Source organism: Triticum aestivum, chromosome 5B (assembly GCF_018294505.1).
Source record: "Triticum aestivum cultivar Chinese Spring chromosome 5B, IWGSC CS RefSeq v2.1, whole genome shotgun sequence".
NCBI lineage: Eukaryota > Viridiplantae > Streptophyta > Magnoliopsida > Poales > Poaceae > Triticum > Triticum aestivum.
This window is the reverse complement of record NC_057807.1, coordinates 462,677,480-462,697,331: the sequence shown is the minus strand read 5'-3', so window position 1 is coordinate 462,697,331 and position 19,852 is coordinate 462,677,480. Positions and strand designations below refer to the sequence as shown.

Sequence of the window (19,852 nt, the reverse complement as noted above, 5' to 3'; positions counted from 1 at the left end):
CTCCCGAAATACTCCGGATGGATGAAAAGAATTTGCACGACTGGAAAACAATTTGATAGGATAACATCGAGCTAGCACCGCGAATCTCCGAGAGAACGGGCAGAATGTAGAGGAAAAACTCTTCTTCGGTCTTCAAATGATGACGAGAAACACCACCAAAATTACTGAGATTCTCCGGGAGAATGAAAAGCAAAGAGGTTGAGCCAGCAATGAAAAGAATTTAAAAGCGATCTTGGAGAAGGCATGTGACTGATGAAATTCATTCTTACGTCACACTTGAAAAGAATTATGAATGACTCCGGGGGAATTAGAAGAGTCAGGTAAGATCCTGGGAAAAGACCTGTGGGTTAGGGCCCACTAAAGAGAAAAACACCGTTAGAAAAGGGATGTTGAACAGATAGAAGAAGCACCGGAACAATTGAAATATTTCAATGAGGTGACCACCTAGAATTAATTGGAACACAGACGAATCTCCTGAGATGTCTTCCAAACTCCGGAATGATTGAATGGCGAGAGGCAAACGAGCAAGGAGAACACTTGATCCAAGGAAAAGAATATGATCAACCCGAAAAACTAGAATTGAATCCACCGGAGAGATAAAGAGATGAAGAATGCCCACCGAGACGAGAATTCACCAATTGAAATGATTGAGGGAAGACTGAAGAGACTCCACACGAATGGAATTGACGGTCGAAAGAGACTCATGCTCCGGAAGAAAAGGGTGGGAGGGCGGGAAAACACAGGCAACTGGAAGGGGGAACCGACGAATATCTTGAAGAGAAAACACCGGTTGAAATAATTGAGGAAATAAAGCAAAGACTTCGCACGAGTAGGATGGATACTTGATAACGGACTCCGGTTCCGAGATGAAAAAGGGTGGGTGGGTGGGAAAGCAAAAACAACTTCGGACAGGAAAAAAACAACGGCGTCGGAGGAAGAACTGAGGATTGATCCCGCGAAAGACAGAGATGTTCGAGTCGCCTTGACGAGAGAAGCACCGGACAAAAGAGGATGGACAACGAACGAAAACTAGCCGCGTGATCCTAAAGAAAAATATTGAAGGGGAAGAGGGGTAGTTCAAAACACCTACGTCAATATTTCTCACCAGAGCGACGAAGGGGCAGAGGAGTAAAAAGAATTCCTACTCTCCGATATAACTAGACTCCGAAAATAGTTTTCTTCTAGACTCAACAACGGCCAAACTACACGATCAATCAAGGGGGCTCCTAGGGTCGGTCGAGGCTCTGATACCAACTTGCCATGCCCAATATGCGACCCTATCCAAAAGGAACTCGAAGGTCCCACCAAGGATAGACCCGCATATTGGAACGCTTTTGCAAGGTGGATATCATTACATCAACATTACATAATAGATGGGGATACATACATAAGGCATACAATGCCACACGAATACAACATCATAATACATCAGAGCACCATCCGACTACGGATGAAACACAAACAGGAACTCAAACGACATCCACCCTGCTAGCCCAGGCTGCCGACCCGGAACCTATCCCCTGATCGAAGAAGAAGCGGAAGAAGAACTCAACGCAAGCAAACATCGCTCTCGCGTCATGATCATCGCATAACCTGTACCTGCAACTGTTGTTGTAGTAATCTGTGAGCCACGAGGACTCAGCAATCCCATTACCATGGGTATCAAGACTAGCAAAGCTTAAAGGGTAAGGAAGGGGTAACACTACAAGAAATATGTCAACTTATGACCTTCTGTCAGTGACCCTGGAAGAATTGGTCATAGATTTATGACCATTTGAGACCAATTGGTCAAAAGCTGTTCGAGGGGCTCCAAACCCTAAACCATTGCGACCATTTTGGTCAGAAAGGTCATAATTTCCTTACATGAAATGGTCATAAAGCTAACAACGCTAGTCCGCTGCCTTATTTCTAGTTGTTAACGACCAATATAGATGGTCATAGCCTTGTAAATTGTGGTGGGTTGCTATGACTAGGCGCCACCTCATCAGTTTTGCCTATGTGTCATGTCCATGTGGCAGTTTTTGCCCTAGGTTGTGAAGCAACCTATATTTCTGTCATTCCCAAAATTCCCAAAAAAATCTCATAAATTCTTTGGGTCATATCTTCGTCAAATATGTAAAAATCTTCCTTGCCTAGTTCAAAAATAATTCAAAAATATTCATTTTCCTATTCTGTTTAGAGTAACAGTTTGTGAAGGAAGTACCACTTTGGCATGCCAAATAGTATCCATTTTCTACAGTGCTTTCCTATGCCCAAATAACCATCCTCCACCAAATGCCAGCTCAATCCATTCATTATTTTGAGTCGAGCTTCAACATTCGTATTTATGTCCAGTGTGGTGGTTTGCAAAGCAAGTACCACCTAGGCTCCTCCTTTTGAGCTGAAAATTTGTGAAAACGGTGTTATTAGTAACTGATCATCCTCAGCCAAAACTCACGCCCATTAGGCATGTACATTTCCCGTACCGCTAATCAAACACTTGGCTGCTAATTCATGTTTGAGCATCGATTGGTCTCCTCGTGAGAATCTTATGTTGTAATTTTGTTCCTAGCACCAACCTGGGGAGTGCCCAACCCACTAGACATGCCTAGGCCGCCCAGAACACATGCAACGCCACGGTCACGCGGTGACCATGCGGCGGGCATGCGAGTTTACGCGCTCTAGAGTTGGGGCCCTCGGCCACCGCCCAAACCTCGACGTATCGCCACCAAACCATGTATTTATGATTAAATAGGTCCTTATGTACCTAGAAATGATTTTTGGAAAAAATAAATAGCAAACTATGAGGCAGCTGCAGTTCAAATTTGACCCGCTTCCAACTGAATCGGCGACAATTTGTCTTTTTCACGAGAGGTGGATCAAAAAAATTTACACCAGACCATTTTGTCAATTGTGCATTAAATATGTCCTAGTATTTTAGAAAAATGATTTGGTCCAATTATGCAACAATTATTTGGTAGTTCCTTCACAAAAAAACCTCCTTTCGGGCACTCGAAAAATGGAAAATGGTTTTTTCATCCAACGAAAATGAAAACTTCCTTAGGCAACATTGTTTTCTATTCCAATATGCACCCTTGTGCACAATATGAGATCATTTGAACAAACTATGCCATGAATGTGGCCATAAGATTGATCATTTGGCTTGAAAGCCATGAATCTTCACACTTGATAGCTCATTTCTGAGAACACTTTTTTAAAATAATTACCGTATTACAAGTTTATTATTTTTCCTGGAAACTTGGTCACATATAATGACACAATGCGAAGGTTTTCCAATTTTTTGATTTTTTTTTAATTTTTTATGCCCGTTTCAAAATGCGGTCAAAACGGCGGTCTTGACCGTTCCTAGCTAGTGGTTGAATCTTGGAATTTTTTTGGTGTTTCTATGATTAAATAGATACTTATGTACCTAGAAATGATTTTTGGAAAAAATAAATAGCAAACTATTAGGCAGCTGCAGTTCAAATTTGACCCGCTTCCAACTGAATCGGCGACAATTTGTCTTTTTCACGAGAGGTGGATCAAAACTTTTTTCACCCAACCATTTTGTCAATTGTGCATTAAATATGTCCTAGTATTTTATAAAAATGATTTGTTCCAATTTTGCAACAATTATTTGGTAGTTCCTTCACAAAAAAAACCTCCTTTCGGGCACTTGAAAAATGGAAAATGGTTTTTTCGTCCAACGAAAATGAAAACTTCCTTAGGCAACATTGTTTGCTATTCCAATATGCACCCTTGTGCACAATATGAGATCATTTGAACAAACTATGCCACGAATGTGGCCATAAGATTGATCATTTGGCTTGAAAGCCATGAATCTTCACACTTGATAGCTCATTTCTGAGAACACTTTTTTAAAATAATTACCGTATTACAAGTTTATTATTTTTCCTGGAAACTTGGTCACATATAATGGCACAATGCGAAGGTTTTCCAATTTTTTGATTTTTTTTTGAATTTTTTATGCCCGTTTCAAAATGCGGTTAAAACGACGGTCTTGACCGTTCCTAGCTAGTGGTTGAATCTTGGAATTTTTTTTGGTGTTTCTATGATTAAATAGATACTTATGTACCTAGAAATGATTTTTTAAAAAAATAAATAGCAAACTATGAGGTAGCTGCAGTTCAAATTTGACCCGCTTCCAACTGAATCGGCGACAATTTGTCTTTTTCACGAGAGGTGGATCAAAACTTTGTTCACCCAACCATTTTGTGAATTGTGCATTAAATATGTCCTAGTATTTTAGAAAAATGATTTGGTCCAATTTTGCAACAATTATTTGGTAGTTCCTTCACAAAAAAAACCTCCTTTCGGGCACTCGAAAAATGGAAAATGGTTTTTTCGTCCAACGAAAATGAAAACTTCCTTAGGCAACATTGTTTGCTATTCCAATATGCACCCTTGTGCACAATATGAGATTATTTGAACAAACTATGCCATGAATGTGGCCATAAGATTGATCATTTGGCTTGAAAGCCATGAATCTTCACACTTGATAGCTCATTTCTGAGAACACTTTTTTAAAATAATTACCGTATTAAAATTTTATTATTTTTCCTGGAAACTTGGTCACATATAATGACACAATGCGAAGGTTTTCCAATTTTTTTTTGAATTTTTTATGCCTGTTTGAAAATGCGGTCAAAACGGCGGTCTTGACCGTTCCTAGCTAGTGGTTGAATCTTGGAATTTTTTTGGTGTTTCTATGATTAAATAGATACTTATGTACCTAGAAATGATTTTTGGAAAAAAATAAATAGCAAACTATGAGGCAGCTGCAGTTCAATTTGACCCGCTTCCAACTGAATCGGCGACAATTTGTCTTTTTCACGAGAGGTGGATCAAAACTTTTTTCACCCAACCATTTTGTCAATTGTGCATTAAATATGTCCTAGTATTTTAGAAAAATGATTTGGTCCAATTTTGCAACAATTATTTGGTAGTTCCTTCACAAAAAACCTCCTTTCGGGCACTCGAAAAATGGAAAATGGTTTTTTCGTCCAACGAAAATGAAAACTTCCTTAGGCAACATTGTTTGCTATTCCGATATGCACCCTTGTGCACAATATGAGATCATTTGAACAAACTATGCCATGAATGTGGCCATAAGATTAATCATTTGGCTTGAAAGCCATGAATCTTCAAACTTGATAGCTCATTTCTGAGAACACTTTTTTAAATTAATTACCGTATTACAAGTTTATTATTTTTCCTGGAAACTTGGTCACATATAATGACACAATGCGAAGGTTTTCCATTTTTTTGATTTTTTTTGAATTTTTTATGCCCGTTTGAAAATGCGGTCAAAACGGCGGTCTTGACCGTTCCTAGCTAGTGGTTGAATCTTGGAATTTTTTTGGTGTTTCTATGATTAAATAGATACTTATGTACCTAGAAATGATTTTTGGAAAAAATAAATAGCAAACTATGAGGCAGCTGCAGTTCAATTTGACCCGCTTCCAGCTGAATCGGCGACAATTTGTCTTTTTCACGAGAGGTGGATCAAAACTTTTTTCACCCAACCATTTTGTAAATTGAATATTGAATATGTCCTAGTATTTTAGAAAAATGATTTGGTCCAATTTTGCAACATTTATTTGGTAGTTCCTTCACAAAAAAAACCTCCTTTCGGGCACTCGAAAAATGGAAAATGGTTTTTTCGTCCAACAAAAATGAAAACTTCCTTAGGCAACATTGGTTGCTATTCCAATATGCACCCTTGTGCATAATATGAGATCATTTGAACAAACTATGCCATGAATGTGGCCATAAGATTGATCATTTGGCTTGAAAGCCATGAATCTTCACACTTGATAGCTCATTTCTGAGAACACTTTTTTAAAATAATTACCGTATTACAAGTTTATTATTTGTCCTGGAAACTTGGTCACATATAATGACACAATGCGAAGGTTTTCCAATTTTTTGATTTTTTTTGAATTTTTTATGCCTGTTTGAAAATGCGGTCAAAACGGCGGTCTTGACCGTTCCTAGCTAGTGGTTGAATCTTGGAATTTTTTTGGTGTTTCTATGATTAAATAGATACTTATGTACCTAGAAATGATTTTTGGAAAAAATAAATAGCAAACTATGAGGCAGCTGCAGTTCAATTTGACCCGCTTCCAGCTGAATCGGCGACAATTTGTCTTTTTCACGAGAGGTGGATCAAAACTTTTTTCACCCAACCATTTTGTCAATTGTGCATTAAATATGTCCTAGTATTTTAGAAAAATGATTTGGTCCAATTTTGCAACAATTATTTGGTAGTTCCTTCACAAAAAACCTCCTTTTGGGCACTCGAAAAATGGAAATTGGTTTTTTCGTCCAACGAAAATGAAAACTTCCTTAGGCAACATTGTTTGCTATTCCAATATGCACCCTTGTGCACAATATGAGATCATTTGAACAAACTATGCCATGATGTGGACATAAGATTGATCATTTGGCTTGAAAGCCATGAATCTTCAAACTTGATAGCTCATTTCTGAGAACACTTTTTTAAATTAATTACCGTATTACAAGTTTATTATTTTTCCTGGAAACTTGGTCACATATAATGACACAATGCGAAGGTTTTCCAATTTTTTGATTTTTTTTTGAATTTTTTATGCCCGTTTGAAAATGCGGTCAAAACGGCGGTCTTGACCGTTCCTAGCTAGTGGTTGAATCTTGGAAATTTTTTGGTGTTTCTATTATTAAATAGATACTTATGTACCTAGAAATGATTTTTGGAAAAAATAAATAGCAAACTATGAGGCAGCTGCAGTTCAATTTGACCCGCTTCCAACTGAATCGGCGACAATTTGTCTTTTGCACGAGAGGTGGATCAAAACTTTTTTCACCCAACCATTTTGTAAATTGTGCATTAAATATGTCCTAGTATTTTAGAAAAATGATTTGGTCCAATTTTGCAACAATTATTTGGTAGTTCCTTCACAAAAAACCTCCTTTCGGGCACTCGAAAAATGGAAAATGGTTTTTTCGTCCAACGAAAATGAAAACTTCCTTAGGGAACATTGTTTGCTATTTCAATATGCACCGTTGTGCACAATATTAGATCATTTGAACAAACTATGCCATGAATGTGGCCATAAGATTGATCATTTGGCTTGAAAGCCATGAATCTTCACACTTGGTAGTTCATTTCTGAGAACACTTTTTTAAAATAATTACCGTATTACAAGTTTATTATTTTTCCTGGAAACTTGGTCACATATAATGACACAAGGCGAAGGTTTCCAATTTTTTGATTTTTTTTTGAATTTTCTATGCCCGTTTCAAAATGCGGTCAAAACGGCGGTCTTGACCGTTCCTAGCTAGTGGTTGAATCTTGGATTTTTTTTTTGGTGTTTCTATGATTAAATAGATACTTATGTACCTAGAAATGATTTTTGGAAAAAAATAAATAGCAAACTATGAGGTATCTGCAGTTCAAATTTGACCCGCTTCCAGCTGAATCGGCGACAATTTGTCTTTTTCACGAGAGGTGGATAAAAACTTTGTTCACCCAACCATTTTGTAAATTGTGCATTAAATATGTCCTAGTATTTTAGAAAAATGATTTGGTCCAATTTTGCAACAATTATTTGGTAGTTCCTTCACAAAAAAACCTCCTTTCGGGCACTCGAAAAATGGAAAATGGTTTTTTCGTCCAACGAAAATGAAAACTTCCTTAGGCAACATTGTTTGCTATTCCGATATGCACCCTTGTGCACAATATGAGATCATTTGAACAAACTATGCCATGAATGTGGCCATAAGATTGATAATTTGGCTTGAAAGCCATGAATCTTCACACTTGATAGCTCATTTCTGAGAACACTTTTTTAAAATAATTACCGTATTACAAGTTTATTATTTTTCCTGGAAACTTGGTCACATATAATGACACAATGCGAAGGTTTCCCAATTTTTTGATTTTTCTTTGAATTTTTTATGCCCGTTTCAAAATGCGGTCAAAACGGCGGGCTTGACCGTTCCTAGCTAGTGGTTGAATCTTGGAATTTTTTTGGTGTTTCTATGATTAAATAGATACTTATGTACCTAGAAATGATTTTTGGAAAAAATAAATAGCAAACTATGAGGCAACTACAGTTCAAATTTCACCCGCTTCCAACTGAATCGGCGACAATTTGTCTTTTTCACCAGAGGTGGATCAAAACTTTTTACACCCAACCATTTGGTCAATTGTGCATTAAATATGGCCTACTACTTTAGAAAAATGATTCGGTCCAATTCTGCAACAAATATATGGGAGGTCCTTCACAAAAAAACCTCCTTTTGGGCACTCGAAAAATAGAAAATGGTTTTTTCGTCCAAAGAAAATGAAAACTTCCTTAGGCAACATTGTTTGCCATTCCAAGATGCAAACTTGTGCGAAATATGGAATCATTTGAGAAAAGTATGAGGCAGCTATAATTAAAATTTGACCCGCTTCGTAGTGAATCATCGAAAATCCCACCTAGTATGAAACTACCTCTAGTTATTTGAGGCAACCGTACTTAAACATTGTCATAAAAAGAGAAGGGAAGTTACCGCCGGGCGTCGTGGTGCTGCGTTGGATCTCCTCAACGCTGCAATGGAGCTTCGGCGGGCACCATGGTGCTGCGTTGGAGCTTTTAGCACGCCATTGAGAGTTGTAATGGAGCTTCGTGGGGATGTTATCGGTGCTGCATTGAAGTTTTTTCACGCTCGGTGCTGTCGTGACATATTGATGTGATCGAATGATAGCCAATGCGCAGATCGGGCGACTAGCTAGGCAGATGATTTATAGACAAAATCATCTGGCTGACTCATAGTTCTTTGCTTATTCTTAATCGATTAAGACCAATTTACATGGTCATAACATCATCTAAGCCTATACTTCCTTCTGATTGGTCCTGGACATGTTCACGCGGATCAAGCGTCAGAGACCGTCGGATACTCACAGATCCAACGGCCCACACCCACCTCACCCTCTCATCCCTCGTCCCACCCGCAGTCCAACCACCCAAACCCTAACTCAGATCCCCACCCACTCCAGCTGCCGCTGCCCCCTTCTCCCTCCCAGATCCAATCCAAGTCAGAACCACTCGCCCTCCCGCCCCCGACCTCCATCTCCATTTTTGCGTGCGTCGGCCACCTCCCTTCGGCGGAGCTCGAGCCCCACCCCCCAAGCGCCGCTGCTCCACCCTCTCCCACGCCCATCCACTGCGTGCGTCGTCGGACTCACCATCCTTCGCTGCACCGTGGAGATGGGCGCGTGTGTGTCCGCCCTCTCGGTGGAGGCAGAGGGGTGCCGCGGCGGTGATGGGGAACAAGATCACGTCGCCAAATACATCCACCGAATCCTCAAAACCCTAGCAGCAAAATCGACTCGATCGAAAAAGTTCTTCGTCTTCCTCGATTTGGTGTTGATTGTGGTTTGTTGGCGCACGCGCAGGAGGATGTGACGATGGAGAGGACGCCCGAGGAGGAGGAGGCCAGGCTGAGGTAGCTCGAGTTCGTGCAGCAGGCGGCCGCGCAGGCTGTCTTGCTGGTCGCCGCGGCCTACGCGTATGCCAAGCAGGGCGCCGGCCCGCTCCGCCCCGGCGTCGACTACGTCGAGGGGACCGTCAAGGCCGTCGTCGGCCCCGTCTACGACCGCTACCACGCCGTGCCGCTCGATCTCCTCAAGTTCCTCGACCACAATGTGAGAACCTCAACTTTATTTCTTAGCTGTATGCAAGGATCTATTATCCGATTCTATTCCTGGCCGTTGCTTTTCGCCACTGGAGCACCTAGGTGTTCTCTGTTTCTTAATTTCCCGTCGCATCTGCATAGTGTTATCAGTTGTTCCCGTCGCGCGGATTTGAGTCCTGCGTAGCTCAATTCCACTGAGCTATGTGTGCACGCGTCTCGTTTGGAATCAGCAGTTTACTGCTCCCAAATTCAGATCGAAGCCTCGTTTGGGCCTTACTTAGTCGTGCCATTAGTTCAGCAGTTCGTAGAATTAGTTGAGGTGTACGTGTGGAGAAGTTGGAGCCTATGGCAATCACTGGTTCCATTTACAGATAATTTTTAGGGGTTTCTAGTTTATTCAACTTGGTTGCACGATTGCTACTGTGGCATAGAGTATATGCTACAGTCATATTTGCGTCAAGGTTTATTGGTGCGAGTGTGGTTGGCATGTAAGGGAGCCACTATGAAGATGGATAAGACAAATTCCACCTGCACAGGGGATGTGGATATGTGATGGTGAAATGAGGAAATGTGGTTGTATTATTTTCTGCACAATTTCCTCGTGTCTCCATCACAGCCTCTTTGTAGGTTTAATTTCCTGGAGACTCCCTGTAGCTTCCTTCTGAAGGATGGCAATGTTGCACACGTCTTAGAATGAAAGCTGAACCATTCTTATACACTTTTAAGTCCAACTGCATGCTCCCAAACTTTCTTCTGTTCTTGTGTTTGAAATGAGTTTTTTTTAGTAACTAGGGGTCATGTATCTTAATGGCTGAGCATGGAGCATAACATCAGTTATCAAATTGTGTACATTCTCACATGTGAAGCATGTACCATTTGCTAGTACTACGTAGTTGCTAGCGATGGCTAGCCTGTGTCTGGTCTTTTTGACTGGATCACATCCATATGCTCCGGTCCAATGCGCCCAGCTATAGCCTCATTTTTAATACGTTATTTTTATTTTCTAGCATTTGTTTTTTAGCTACTGCAGCATTTCTTGAAATGATTTTTATTCTAAGCATTTTTGTCATACTCAATAAGCTAGTTCCTGAATCAAATTTGTTAATGAAATGTTTTTGTAGCATCCTATAGTTAATTAGTTGGCAAGTCTGATGTCCATTCGCCTGATTCCGTCGCCTGATTCCAGACACCTCCTCTATTTTTTGCAGGCCTGGCAGCACCGCCGCGTCGACGAAGAAGGTGGTGACCGTGGCGGCGAGCGGCGCGAGTTGGTGGCTGCGGGACTCGACGATACGGCTCATATATGTGCTTTCGACTAATCCAGCTTTTGGTCTAGTTGGGCATTACTTTCGGTTAATTAGCTTTCAGCTCATATATGTGCTCTCTATGATACTGATGGTTCCCTAGCTAATAATATGATGATTTAATCCCCTAAGCATTGATGCATCCCATATCACCATGGCTGTTGTTTGCTGTCAAGATTTGCTTAGCCTGAATACATGGTTATGTTTTTGTGTACTGCTATCATGTTGTCTCTATTGGATGGACAGCATCCCAGTACAAGTACTTGCTAGGTTTTACCTGTTCATGCAAATCTTGTTGGGTGTTGCAAGTTGCAACACTTGGATTATTTATTAATATAACCTAGCAGCGACACTTCCATTTTAACACATGTATTAGTGTGCTAAAACTACTAAAGTACATGCTTCTTCTTACCCAGAGTAGTACATCAGGCTTTTATTAACTTGTATCAATTGTATTAACTTGTAGCCTAGTCACTGCAGTCATCTTGTGCTTTTATCTTCTCTGTGATGTCATGTGCCTTTGAGTCATATATCTTTTTAGTCCCTCTATTTCCATAAATGTGACACTATTTTGTTTCTAAATACTTGACACATACAAGTTTGAGGGCATTATCCTAAACCCCTGTTATGATTGATCCATCTCCTCTACTTTGTTACTTGTGCTTAATTGAGATGTCACTCAAGGGTAGTGTTTGGGCCAGCATATATAAATGATATGGTTGCTTACTTTAATATGTGTGTTGGCTCAAAACTGTCAAAATATCTAGAAAGAGAGTGAACTCACTTCACAGATTCTTTCAATCTTCAATGGATATGGTTTTTGCATTATGGATTCTTAATCTCGGCTGATTCCAGATTCTTCCAAGTGCGCTTTTCGGGCTGCTCGGAGCCATGCTGTCAGAGCTCTTTATTAACTGGACCATCTACACCAACAAGTCGCTGTACATACACTGAGCCATAATTCTTTTGTGTCGTTGTTCCATGTGTCTAAGTCAAATGCTACTCTTATTATAGTGCCCCGATGCAAGTTTCTGAATTATGCCTCTTGAACTTGCGAGTTGGGATATCTTGCAAATGCTTTAACTTTTAAACTCAAAATTGTTCCCTTTTCTGTTTGATTCAAGCTTACTCTCGTTATAATGTATTGTGTAGTTGTTGTTTCAAACTGTTTTGCTACAAGTACCATAATTTGCATTGAAGATATTGTATTCTATTGTTGTATCATTGTTTAATAAAACCACAGCATGATGCTCACATGAGATATCCACATGTTTCTGTGCTGTTTGATTCAAGCTTACTCTCATTATAATGTATTCTGTTGCTGTTTTGCTACAAGCTATGTGTTGATTTGATGACAGGAGTTTCCTTGTCCTGGTCCTATACTGTATTTTGACTCCTATGTTTCTGTGCGCGTGTGTTTAATTGATGTTGTTTCAACTTTGAATTGCTTCTGCATATGGCCTATACTTCAATTGAGATTTAAATTTGTGGTTGTTCCTCTTCTACAGATGCTCAAGTGTGAAGTGTGAAGCAAGTGTGAAGTCGTGAAGTGTGAAGCCGTCAAGTTCTACTTAGTGAAGAGTAGCATATTGTAGCATATATGTGTTGTAAAGATTGTAATAGATTTATTTAGTGGTATATTTGATGAAATTTATGTGTTCTTTTTTATTATGTATGTGATCTGAAAACTTGTGAAATGGAAACTTGACCAATGGGTCCACTTATGAAAATAATCTGTCAAATTTGTACATTTCTGACATGTGGGACCAATTTGGGAGATGATCATGACAAGTGGGACCCATTTGACTAGTGGGACCAGCTTGAATATATAATGGCTGAAAATAGAAAAGCAATAAATAATAAAAGGCCACGGGCCAACAATAAAAAAGGCTACAACGTTGGGCTTGGCCCATGAAGCTGACCAGAATTACCAAGGAAAAAAAATAAAAGGCTGAATAAATGGGCTAGGCCCATGTAGAAAACCGAATTGGACTGGGCTGAATCTTGTGCCACATCAGCTTGCCACGTTGGATGCCTACGTGGCCTGGAGGAGGTTGCTAGTGACCAAAACGCCATAGTAGGAATATTTTGGTCGTAAACGTCTTTGACCATTCCAGAAGAAAGGTCGCTATAGTCAGTTTACGCCGGCCAGCTTTTGACCTTCTGTTTTTGGTCACAAAAAGGTCGTAAATGGAAATTTGTGACCTTTCAGTGACCAATAGTGGTGGTCACAAGTTCACATATTTCTTGTAGTGTAAGGTGGTGAGGTTGCAGCAGCGACTAAGCATATATGGTGGCTAACCAACGCAAATGAGAGCGAGAAGAGAAACAAGCGGAACGGTCGTCAACTAGCAATGATCAAGAAGTGATCCTGAACTCCTACTTACGTCAAACATAACCCAGAAACCGTGTTCACTTCCCGAACTCCGCCGAGAAGAGACCATCACGGCTACACACGCGGTTGATGCGTTTTAATTTGAATCAGGTGTCAAGTTATCTACAACCGGACATTAACAAATTCCCATCTGCCACATAACCGCGGGCACGGCTCTCGAAAGTTTATACCCTGCAGGGGTGTCCCAACTTAGCCCATGATAAGCTCTCGCGATCAACGAAGGATATACCTTCTCCCAGGAAGACCCGATCAGTCTCGGAATCCCGGTTTACAAGACATTTCGACAATGGTAAAACAAGACCAGCAAAGCCGCCCAATGCGCCGACAATCCCGGTAGGAGCTGCACATATCTCGTTCTCGGGGCAACACCGGATGAGCACTCCGTACAACTAAAACCAAACCTCAAGTTTCCTTGAGGGGGCGCTGCAAAGGACTCTAGTTCGGACCAACACTTAGACAAGCACTGGTCCGGGGGGGCTAAAATAAAGATGACCCTTGGGTTGGCCAACCCAAGGGAAGGGTATAGGTGGTGGTGAGGCAAATGGTAAAACCAAGGTTGGGCCTTGCTGGACAAGTTTTATTCAAAGCGAACTGTCAGGGGGGTCCCATAAATCACCCGACCGCGTAAGGAACGCAAAATCCGGGAACATAACACCGGTATGACGGAAACTAGGGCGGCAAGAGTGGAACAAAACACCAGGCATAAGGCCGAGCCTTCCACCCTTTACCAAATATATAGATGCATTAATAATATAAGAGATATTGTGATATCCCAACATAATCCTGTCCACCATGGAGCAATCTTCATCTTCACCTGCAGCTAGCAATGCTATAAGAGGGGCTGAGCAAAGCGGTAACATAGCCAAGCAATGGTTTGCTAGGAATGGTGTCAAAGGTTAGAGGTTCATGGCAATTTGGGAGGCTTGAAGAGCAAATGATAGGTAATGCAGCATAGCGATAGAACGAAGCAACTAGCATAGCAATGATAGTAGTGAGATCCAGGGTAGCGGTCATCTTGCCTGAGATCCCGCTAGGAAGAAGAACGAGTCCATGAAGAAGACGAATGGGAGCAGTCGAACGAATCCTCACAATCGCAACATTACCGGAACTAAGAAGCAACACCGGAAAGAAACAAACAACATGGTAAATGCACAAGCATAAACATGACATGATGCACAAACAAGCATGATGCATGTCCGGTTTAATGAGGCATGGCATGGCAAAGTGCAACAAACAATACTACAAATTAAGTGGAGCTCAATATGCAACGAGTTGCATATTGACGAAACTTCACAACATTTATTTAGTTCTCTCTTGTTTATGCACCCAACAATATTAAATGTTGTTAAACATGGCAAGGGGTGAAGCATAAGAAAACTACCTATCTAGGCAAGTTCAAATGAGGCCGGAACAACAAACAACAATTCCGGAAAATCCCCATGTGCATATTTTAGATTCGGTACTGTTCTGCCTTAAAAAAAATTTAATGTTGTTAAACAGGAAAATAAAGTGGACCATGTTAAACTAGGCATTTTTCCACCCCATTTACATATAAAGTTCATTAGACTGGGAGCTACGGCCTAGAAGATACGAGCAAAACAAGTTAAACATGGCATCGATGCAAAATGCATACAAACATCAAGCAAACACCTCAAAACAAGGATGCAACATGATAATATGGCACTACATGCAAAATCAAGCAAGTTTCATATAGAGCACACTCAAAACGGAGCAACGGGGAAAATGCTCGGATGCATGAAACGAACACGTATGCAAAATGAAATGCACATGATGACATGATAAAATGCAACACGCAAGCAAATGACATGGCAAAGACGGCGAATAACTGGCAGACACCTGGCGCATCGGATCCGGGGCATTACAGACACCTCCGCTGCTGCCTGAGGAGCTGCCGGGGAAGCGGTTGGCAGGCTTGGTCCTCGCCAGGACGATGCCCCGGCCGTCTTTCTCAGGGCAGCATTCCAGCCAGTGTGCTTCCGCGTCGAAGACCTTGAAGAACATCAAGGAGGCGCCATCGTATTCGAGGTGGATTACGAGGGCGCCCCCTGTCCGGCAGACCCGGGCGATCTCGCCCCAGCCACGGGTCATGTAGACCTTGCCCGGAGTGACAACCTCAACCTCCGCTCCGGTCGCAGGGGTACTGCAGTCAGCGTGCTGCAGCCAGAGCTCAAGAGGCCCCCTCGGCGGGATCTCGAAGGCGAAGGAGGGAGGAAGGCGAATCCAAGATCGAGGAGGCATGGCGGCGTGGAGCACAAGCTCGCGAGAGGAGCCCTCGGCATGGACTCCAGGAGGAACAGCGCGCACTGTTGTAACCCGCCGGCGTCGACGGCGGCACCGTCAGTGTCACTCGGCGCCTTCTTCTCCAGGGCCCTCGATGCGGGCGTACAAGGGCAGCGGGAACCCGGGCGGCGACCGCTCGTACCAGGGCCTCGATGCCTCCTGTCGAGCACCCTCATCTCAGCGGCAGAGGACTAGCCGCTTCTTCGGCGGAAGCGGGTCAGAACCCTCTCGGGGGGCCTTTCCCTTCTCTTCCGTAGAAAACCAGCGGATTGGTGCCATTGGCGTAAGGTGGAGCAAGGGCAAGGAAGAAGAAGAAAAGGAGTAGCAGGGAGGAATGGACTGGAAGGGCTCGTGCCATTCCGCACATATAGCCGGAGGAGGCCAACCGTCGGCCACCACGATCGCAGGTAATCATGACACATTTTTGCATGCAGGGACTTGTCAAGTCGTGCGGTTGCCAAGGCATCATGGGGAAGCGGAGACGCCCATGTCCAATCAATCACCACGCGGCGCCCAAGGCCGCAGGCTGTTGGGGCCCGCGGCACTTCGCACTTGCCCCTTCGCTTCTTTGCTAAGCCAAGTACGGGCGCACCTTGGGCCCGGGTGCTACTGTCGCCGTTCTGGGAACGGGGTCCCCAGACTTGCCTGCCTGCGGCCTGCGGCGTGGCTCAAGTGGGGGCCCAGTGCATCCCAGCTTCATCAGCTCAAGCTCAAGACCCTCGCGAGGGGCCAAGCCTCGTGGGGCGGACGACAGGGAGCTACCTCAGGAGCGGCCTTATCAGGCAGGCTCACGAGGAGGCAGAGAGATCAAGGCAAGGGCACCTCGCGAGGAGCCCGTGATGCAAGCCATGATGATCGAGACCAGGCGGGCGCTAGGCGAGCGTCGGCCTGCGTAGTGTCCTTGCTTCCCCTTCGGTGCAAAGGGGGCAAGCACACGCCAAGGCATCAGGCAAAGGTTACTGTTTCGGTGCAACAAGACCAAGACCAGTAGAGCGGCAGGATGGAGGTCATCGTGGAGCCCAGGACGGCGTCATCGTCAGAGTCTTTGGCAGTCGGAGACCAACTTTAGTCAGGATTAGTGTACAAGATGTTCCCCTTCAAAATGGCCAATTGTTGGCGCCCTTCCCACTCATTATTTGGGAAGAGGCCCAGGGCCTCCTCTATAAATAGGACTAGCCACCGCAGAGTAGAGGCATCTGAAGATCTGGAAGATCAATCGAGAACAGATCACGCATAGACTAGAGAGAAGCGACTGAACTCACCCAAGCAGTTCATCGCACCAGCTCAAGAACAGCCCTCGCAAGGTTGTTCTCCCTTTGTATTGTTCATCATCAGCCCCTGGGGCAATCCACCACACCACACACTGGAGTAGGGTATTACACCATAATGGTGGCCTGAACCAGTATAAATCTCGTGTCCCTTTGTGTGTTCTTCTTTCTAGCCTAGATCATTTGCGAGACTTTGAGACGTGAGCTGGTAGGGGAAAGATCTTCGTGCGCACCCCAGAGTTCGAACCTCAATGGTCTGCCGGAACCCGAAATCTGACAACCGCGTCGCCCGCGCCCCGTAGCACTCTGTGGGGCGCGGGCTGCCTGAGGTGCGGGGTTGAGGTCACCTTGGGCAGGCAGCGCGACATGGACAGGCCATGCCGCCCAGCGGTCGAAGTTGGCCGTCGGGTGGCCGGACATGGAGGCGGTGAAGCGGCGGCATGCAGGACGGAAGAAGAAAGATTTCAGCGCACCCCTACCTAGCGCGCCAAATGTCGGATGTCGGGTTCCGGCAGAGCCTTAAGGTTTGAACTCTGGGGTGCGCGCGAAGATCTTCCCCCTACCTATCCGCGTCAGATCGCCTCGCGAGAATCTAAGCTAGAACGACGAACAACATGAGGGACACAAGATTTATACTGGTTCGGGCCACCGTTGTGTTGTAATACCCTACTCCAGTGTGTGGTGTGGTGGATTGCCTCAGGGGCAGATGATGAACAGTACAGGGAAGAACTGCCTCGCAAGAGGCGTTCTTGAGCTGATGTGGTGTTCTACTTGTTGAAGGATCCCCTCTACTGTGGTGGCTATCCCTATTTATAGAGGCCATGGTCCTCTTCCCAAATATTGAGTGGGAAGGGCGCCAACAACGGCCATTTTGAAGGGGAACATCTAGTACAAGTTATCCTCACTAAAGTTGGTCTTCGGCTGCCAAAGGCACTGGCGATGACGCCGTCTTGGGCTCCATGTTGACCTCCGTCCTGCCGCTCTGCTGGTCTTGGTCTCGTTGCACTGAAATGGCAACCTTTTCCTGATGCCTCGGTACTCCACGCCTGTGCTTGCCCCCTTTGCACCAAAGAGGAAACAAGGACACTGCGCGGGCCGGCGCCCGCCTGGCGCCCGCCTGGTCTCGATCGTCATGGCTTGCATCACAAGCACCTCGCGAGGTACCCCTGCCTTGATCTCTCCGGCTCCTCGCGAGCCTGCCTGGAGAGGACGCTCCTGAGGAAGTCTTGCGTCGTCTACCCCGTGAGGCTTGGCCTCTCACGAGGTTCTTGAGTCCCGTGCTGATGAAGATGGGTCGTACTGGGCCACCACTCGAGCCACGCCGCAGGCCGCAGGCAGGCAAGTCTGGGGACCCCCGTTCCCAGAACGCTGACAAAGTGTAACAAGTCTTCAGATCACGTGGACAGAAAGACTTCAGTGATGCCAAACACTCTTTGGGCTCTGGGTGTTTTGGGCTTTGTCCTCGCAAGGATCTCTCTCAAATGCTTCAGAGGTGGGTTGCTCTCAAACGACAAAAGCCGTGCACTAACTTTGAGCAGCCACCAATTTATGGTGAGGGGGTGGGCTATTTATAGCCACTAGGCAACCCGACCTAATTTGTCCGAAATGACCCTGGGTCACTAAGGAACTGACACGTGTTCCAACGGTCAGATTTCAAACACACACGGCAGCTTAACTTGGGCTACAAGTAAAGCTGACACATCCAACTCTGGATAAGGTTTGCTCTCATTGTCTTTGCTCGAAGACATAGGATTTGGTTGAGCATCACTTCAGTCACTCTGACTTTGTTCACTTGGACCCCACTTAATAGTGTGGTGGTTCCTATGACTCAACAAAGAAGAAAAGGAAACTACAAAACAACTAAGTCTTCGCGCTCCATAGTCTTCATGCGATGTCTGCTCATGTCATAGTCTTCAACGTGAATATCATCACAGACCACCATTGTCTTCAATGTCTTCACACATTTTTTAGGGGTCATCTCCGGTAGGTAAGCCGAATCAATGAGGGACTACTACCTGTGTTATCCTGCAATTCTCACAAACACATTAGTCGCTCAACCAGGTTTGTCGTCAATACTCCAAAACCAACTAGGGGTGGCACTAGATGCACTTACAATCTCCCCCTTTTTGGTGATTGATGACAAACTGGTTGAAGTTTTCAACGGGGATAAACATATGTGAAATTGTAATGGATTAAGATATTGTATTCATAAGTAGCAAAGGGCTCCCCCTGAAGATGTGCATATAAAGGTTTTGCTTTGGACTGCAAATGCACATGGCAGGTTGTACTTGTGGGGATCCTCTTCAACTTATGAAGAAAATTCATCATGCATGAACGGATATAATGAAGGTAATGCATAATGAAAAATGGACGTCTGTGAAATGACTTCATGCGGGATTTATCATCGCACATGTGGAATTTATCGTCGCATCACAGAAAAAGTAGCAGACGACCATCAAGTTTAAGTGTTACAACTCAAAGAACTAGATGTATCAAAGGCAAGAGTTGTAAGTACTTGGCAAAAGTATAGCAACCACCCATACGGACCCGCTTGAAGACTATCAACTCATATGCTTCTCCCCCTTTTTTCAGTAAGGACCGAAAAGGTTTGAAGACATAGAGCCTCTACTCGTTCCCATGAGGAGTAGGTGAAGCAGCAGGGTCGTCGTTGAGGTTCGGTGGTACAGAAGAACTTGGTGCAGTGTCGATATGCGCCGAAGTTGGAGGTGGTGAAGTAGCATCATCTTCGTCATCAGTGACTCTGGCATTAACAATTGTTGCGGAGGAGGAGTACTCAGAATCTTCGAGTGAGGGAGTCCGATGCAAGACTGCATTCCTGGGAGGAGTGGAATCAAATTTGAATCTCTCAGTGAAGCCATCATCTTGAAGATCAGCTTTACTGAGCAAGGTCAGGCTCTTCC

The 19,852-nt window shown here is 43.9% G+C and overlaps 1 pseudogene; it reads left to right on the top strand.

Moving 5' to 3' along the window:
• The first annotated feature begins 9,436 nt into the window (after nucleotides 1–9,436).
• LOC123114879 (rubber elongation factor protein-like) lies at nucleotides 9,437–11,921 on the top strand (annotated as a pseudogene).
• Nucleotides 11,922–19,852: the final 7,931 nt, after the last annotated feature.